The sequence below is a fragment of the Nuphar pumila genome, chromosome 7 (assembly GCF_984573655.1).
Source record: "Nuphar pumila chromosome 7, dmNupPumi1.hap1.1, whole genome shotgun sequence".
Classification (NCBI taxonomy): domain Eukaryota; kingdom Viridiplantae; phylum Streptophyta; class Magnoliopsida; order Nymphaeales; family Nymphaeaceae; genus Nuphar; species Nuphar pumila.
In genome coordinates, this window is record NC_143255.1 from 84,008,575 (window position 1) to 84,014,312 (window position 5,738).

Genomic DNA, 5,738 nt, shown 5'->3' on the forward strand with positions numbered 1-5,738 from the left:
ATATCCGTTTGGGTCCATCATGTTATATTCCTCGATTCGAGATTTAAAACTCGAATATTTTCTCAAAACTTGGGTCCAAACCCATTTTCTGAAGAAATCAAACCCAAATTTCTCAGAAAACCCTTCTCTTTGTAAATATTTCTGAAAATTTATAAAATGACTTTTAAATCCCTTATTTTTCTTAGTTTCATAACTTTATATACTAAAATGAAGATAAAGAACAAAAAGAAAATCAAAAGGAAGAGAAAAATACAAAAAAAAATTGGAAGTAAGCCTTTTTATAAAAATCATTTCTTATAAAAAACCTCTTTTAGCATTTTTTTCTTAAAAGACCCACTTTTTGAAAAATTTCATAAAATGAAAAACCCGAGGACCCCTTTACAAACCCTTTAGGGTTTTGAAAGCCCTGGGCAAAGAGGGCAGCCGGCTGGCGCCTCCCCCTCACTCTCGTCTCTCTCTCTCTCGTCTCTCTCTCTCTCTCTCTCTCTCTCTCTCTCTCTCTCTCTCTCCTCCATCCTCTCCTCTTTCCTCCCTCTCGAACCCTCTCTTGCTGGAACCCTCCAGAATCTTTCCCTCCATTCTCAACCCTCATCCTCCATCGCTTGGATCCTCCCTAAGTCCTTCATCTCCAACAGAAACCCCCTTTTCGGATTCCTCTCCTCGCTCTTTAAAAGGGCACGAAAGGGGAAGGAGAAGAGGGGGGAGAACACCTTGAACGGGACTCCAATCTTCATTCCCTCTTCTCTCCCTTGTATCCATCTTTCTATTACCCTTGGCGAAATGAATCTGCTTTGCCGTTAAAGGAAAGCAGGCCCTGCAAGACCTAGAGAAAACCCCTAATAATACAAAAAGGATCCATTACCTCCTCTGGTTCTCGATTCCCTCTATCAAGGCAAGAAAACACCCTTTTCTGCTTCCATAGTTCCACTTTTTATTTTTATTTTTATTTTCTTTTTTCTGTTTTTCCATTAACGCACCGACGGTGGCGGTGAGTTGCTTGTGCAACGACAACCCCACCCCGTGCTACATCAAAAGAAAGGACTCTGTTCCAACATCTTCTCTCCCCATTATCTTTACATATGGCGATTTTTTTTAGTCTTTGGTTATTTCGATTATCTATTACATTTTGGTTTCGTTCGATTTCCTGCCTTGGATTGTAGTGGTCCTTATTTCTTTCATATCCAGCATTCACATCTTATATAATGGCCTGTGTAATTGATTTCATATTCACGTTTGATTCCCTGTTATCTTAAATTGTTGTTCGAGTAGTAGAAATGCCATTCATATATGTGTTTGCCTCTGCACCTTATTCCTTTGATTCAAGGTTCAATCCCCCTGCATGTCGCGTCTCTGCTGTCTATCAAGTTCTGAGTTCTGTAAGAATTGCCCAGAATTGGGTTTTGTAATATTAAGGCAAACGAGTTTGCCAAGAAATCTTTAAAAGACACAGGATTCGTTTCTTTCGCTTGATGGTCTGTCACACGTCCATTGGGATCTGCTTGAGCTTCTGCTCTCAAACTTGATGGGAAAATTTGGATAATACACATTTTGTTCAAGTAAAAGACTGCGTATTTCCAACTGGTGTACACCCTCCTTTATCTTGTTAGAACCCATTGATCAATTTGCTACAATATGAGATAGTATGGGATGAAGATGTCCTGCATTGAGAAAACCTATGCAGATGAACTGGGATGTTTCGGTGAATGTGACACAGGTATAATATTCTTGTAGTGTTTTCATGGATTTTGATAAGCAGGAAAATAATATTTTCTTTTACCAAAAGACCATGGAGATCGTCCCCCATAACAATGGCCGAGTGAAGATGGTGCAGTGATTAATCAAAATGAGAAGTTACCTGCTCTAGGGCTGATCCAGGTGAGTTCCAGCTCCAGTTTTGAAATATTATCTCTGTGCAGTTTTCTTTTTCCAAATTTTTTTATTTTGATCATGGATGTACATTCACATACAGCCATCAACCCACCTTATAGCTTCCATTGCTCTCTGTTATAAATCTTGAATCTATATATCCTGAGCATATCTACATATCATATTTAGATGTCATCATGATATTGCAAAAAGTTGAGTTTTTTTTTATGTTCAGCAAATAGGAGATTAGTAGTGATCATTTTCTTTTACTCCTCTATTGACATAACATGATAATCTACATCGTTGGTGTCATCAATATAATGATCATTTGTATTTTCATGTGGATCTCATGTATGAGCAATAATTTGTTTGGGAGAAGTTGCTAATTTATAACCTAACTGAGCTTATCTAATCGTTTCTTCCATCTCCATACGGGAGATCTAATTTTTATTGCGAGTTACGGTATAATTTGGGTCATATGAGCAAACCTGCGTGCTGGGCCTTCAAAGTTGTGTGTCAAGACTAAAAATTCTGATCTAAATGTATGTGAAATTTGGGCTTGATCTGGGTTTGTGCCCAAAATTGGTTTTTCCAAGCCTCTGAGCAAGAGATGCTGCTGCTGGGCTCAATCCAATCATAACAGATGTGGTTAGTGAAACCAACATCGGTGACTTGTGTACCAGACCGTTGGGAGGCATTTATGCACACTGTCCAAAGTCAGCAATTTGAGAGATTGGTGATGATCATTCAAAACTGTGAAATAGCTGAAGTCGAATCGTTCGCATGATTTAAGTATGTTAGAGTCCAACGGAATTTTTCATAACTAGAAGTGTTGATGGACACTTGAAACTTTGGAAGAAGAAGCCTGCTGGCATAGAGTTTTGCTAAAACATCTCAGATCTCACCTTGGTGCCATCGAAGGCTCGACTGTTAGTATTGATAATCTCATTTGCTGCATAATATCAGGTGACCATTCTGTGAAAATATACGATGTTGTCAACTATGACATGATGGTTATGATGTGTTTTTCACATATTTCTAGTACGCTTGAATGGATGTACAATCATGGTGATGTCAAGGCTAAACTTACCATTAGTGACAAGAACTCCCCTTATGTTCATGTTGGTTCCACTAAACCTATAATATGGAGGGAGGTTCATATGGCACCGGTTAAAGTTATGAAGTACAATCATACCAATGATAATGTGATATATGCAGACACTAAAGGTGTTCTGGAGTACTGGTCTCTATCTACTCTTCAATTCCCAGAAAATGTAGTTAGTTTCAACTTGAAAAATGATACAAATCTCTTTGATATTTTCAGAATGCAAGACAACCATCTGAAATTCCACTAGAGGAGGGGGTGAATAGTGAAATATGATAAAGATCGATAAAATAAAATAATCAGGCAATAAGTCACAACACATAAAACACAGAATTTATACTGGTTCGGTCAATACCCAGACCTACATCCAGTCCCCAAGCAAACTACTTGAGCTTTCCACTATAACATCTGAGTCACCGGATAAATAGTACAACACCCTCTTCCTCAGAGGTCTTCTTCTCTCAACAGAGAAGGGGCACACCCTCTTCCACAGAGGTCTTCTTCTCTCAACAGAGAAGGACAACACCCTCTTTCATAGAGGTCTTCTTCTCTCAACAGAGAAGGGCAACACCCTCTTTCACAAAGGTCTACTTCTTTCAACAAAGAAGAAAAACAATGAATAACAGAGTTACAATACTTCCTATAGAACCTTCAGAATGATATGAATGCACGACTGAAGGATTCTCAGAATGTTCTGTTTGTCACTCAGAGGATACTCTTTGTCAAAGAGTTGGACTTGACTTTTTCTCTTTTCTTTCTTTCCTTTTTCTCTTTCTTTTTCAAGGCTCTCTTTTCAAATATCGAATAGAAATTTTTCTCGTTGTAAGCTCACATATCCATTCCATGTTCGAATAGTTTATTTGAGTGTGTTTATATAGCTTTTAAAAAAAAGTAGTCGTTATAATTTGAAATCGTAGCCTTCTTGAGATGTGAAATGATATGTCATTTCAAAAACATCTTTAGAGAAATTCGAAAAAGTCTTTTTCCATAAAAGTAAAATATAGGGTACACTAGTCGTTGTAAATTTTTTAGGTAATACATATTTTATGTAAAAAGTCTATTTCTTACAATAGTACATTGAACGTTGGATTGTGGTTTTTGTCTTTATTCTAATTAATGATTTGAGGTACATAAGTACTTCTTTACTTTAAATGAGTGTAAGTACAATGAGTGCTTTGAGATATTTATTTGTACATAGTCATGTCAAGTGTTTTCTTTATGTTGTGGTTTTCAAAGTCTTCAGAGAGAATGAGGACTACAAGAAAGTCAACATTCTTGAGGAGGATATTTAACAAGGATTTCTTACAGGAGGTATTTAATGCTATACAAAGAGAATGATACTTCAAGTAAGTCAACATTCTATGGGTTTATAAAAAGGTAACTAGAGTCTTTTCAAAACCTTTATTATATTTGTTTTCTTTGTGTAGCCGATTTTCATGTTTTGTCTTTTTCCTATATTTGAAAACATTTCTTTAAAGATGGTAACTAGGGTCTTTTCAAAACATATTATATTTGTTATGTAGTCGATTTCATGTTTTGTCTTTTTCTTATATTTCTTTTCATGTTGTCTTGTATATGATGTAAGGTACAATTATTACATTTTGAAATCATGTCAAAAATACCTTTTTCATAAAGGGTTGTAAGAAGGTACAATTATTAGTTTTCAAAAAGGAGCTTTTTAAAACTATCATATACTTTTATGATATAGTTTTTATGAATGAGTATGTAATATGCAATATGCATGTTCCTGAAGGTTCTGTTACATATGACTCTAAAGAAGAAAAAAGTCTTCATCTTGAGGTAGCCGATCTCTTCAGTTGATCTTTAGGAATGCATGGCTCATCAAACTTTTTCTTCAAGAAGTATGATTGCACTAGTTGTACTTGAACAGGAAGTCTCCATCCTTTTTGGGTGAGATATCCTTGCATCAAATACTCGTTAGATTTATGGCAAAACATATTCAGTCATAATATAACATTTTTCAAGAGGACATATTATCATATTATATAAAATCAAATACGACAGTGTATCATATTATGTGACATCAAAAACAGAGTTTCTCAACACCATCTCTACCATAGAGGTCAGTTCAGATGGCAAGCATTTCTCTGTTATATTTCCTGACCGCAGAATATGTGTATTTTGGTTCAAGACAGGAAAATTAAGGCGAGTGTGTGATGAATCATTAGAGGTGGTCTAAGATCTGCAAAGGAGTGATGTTCCACTATACCGGTTAGAAGCAATAGATTTTGGGAGAAGAATGGTTGTTGAAAAAGAAATAGAGAAAACAGAAATGCTCCACAGATCAATGCAATTTTTTATGAAAGTTCTAACTTTCTTCTTTATGCAACACTGCTGGGCATAAAGATTGTTAATTTGCATACAAATAAAGTTGCTAGTAGAAAAGTTGAGAACAATGAATGTTTTCTTAAAAATTGCTCTTTATCAAGGTGACAGAGGTAGTAAAAAAAAAAATTCATGCAGTCTCAGCAGCCTAAAGGCTGTTGTTAGTTCATTTGCACCCACAGTGGCTCTTGAGTTTCTGTAAACCCATGTATATTCACCAATAGCCCCTGAGTTGTTATGGCTTCACATGTACAAGCATTCTCCACTAACATAGGCATTTAGGTAATTCTTTGTACCTCTCTTCATATATTGTATACACGCATTGTATATGCATTTTTTTTCTTTTGTTTAGCATAAGTACATTCAAGCCAATGCATGAATATTCATACATTAGGCATTGGCATTGCATTCTCATTAAACA

At 36.0% G+C, this 5,738-nt stretch overlaps 1 pseudogene; it reads left to right on the top strand.

The window, feature by feature from the left end:
- The first annotated feature begins 1,681 nt into the window (after positions 1-1,681).
- On the top strand, positions 1,682-5,519 carry LOC149832415 (peptidyl-prolyl cis-trans isomerase CYP71 pseudogene; annotated as a pseudogene).
- The last annotated feature ends 219 nt before the right edge of the window (positions 5,520-5,738 follow it).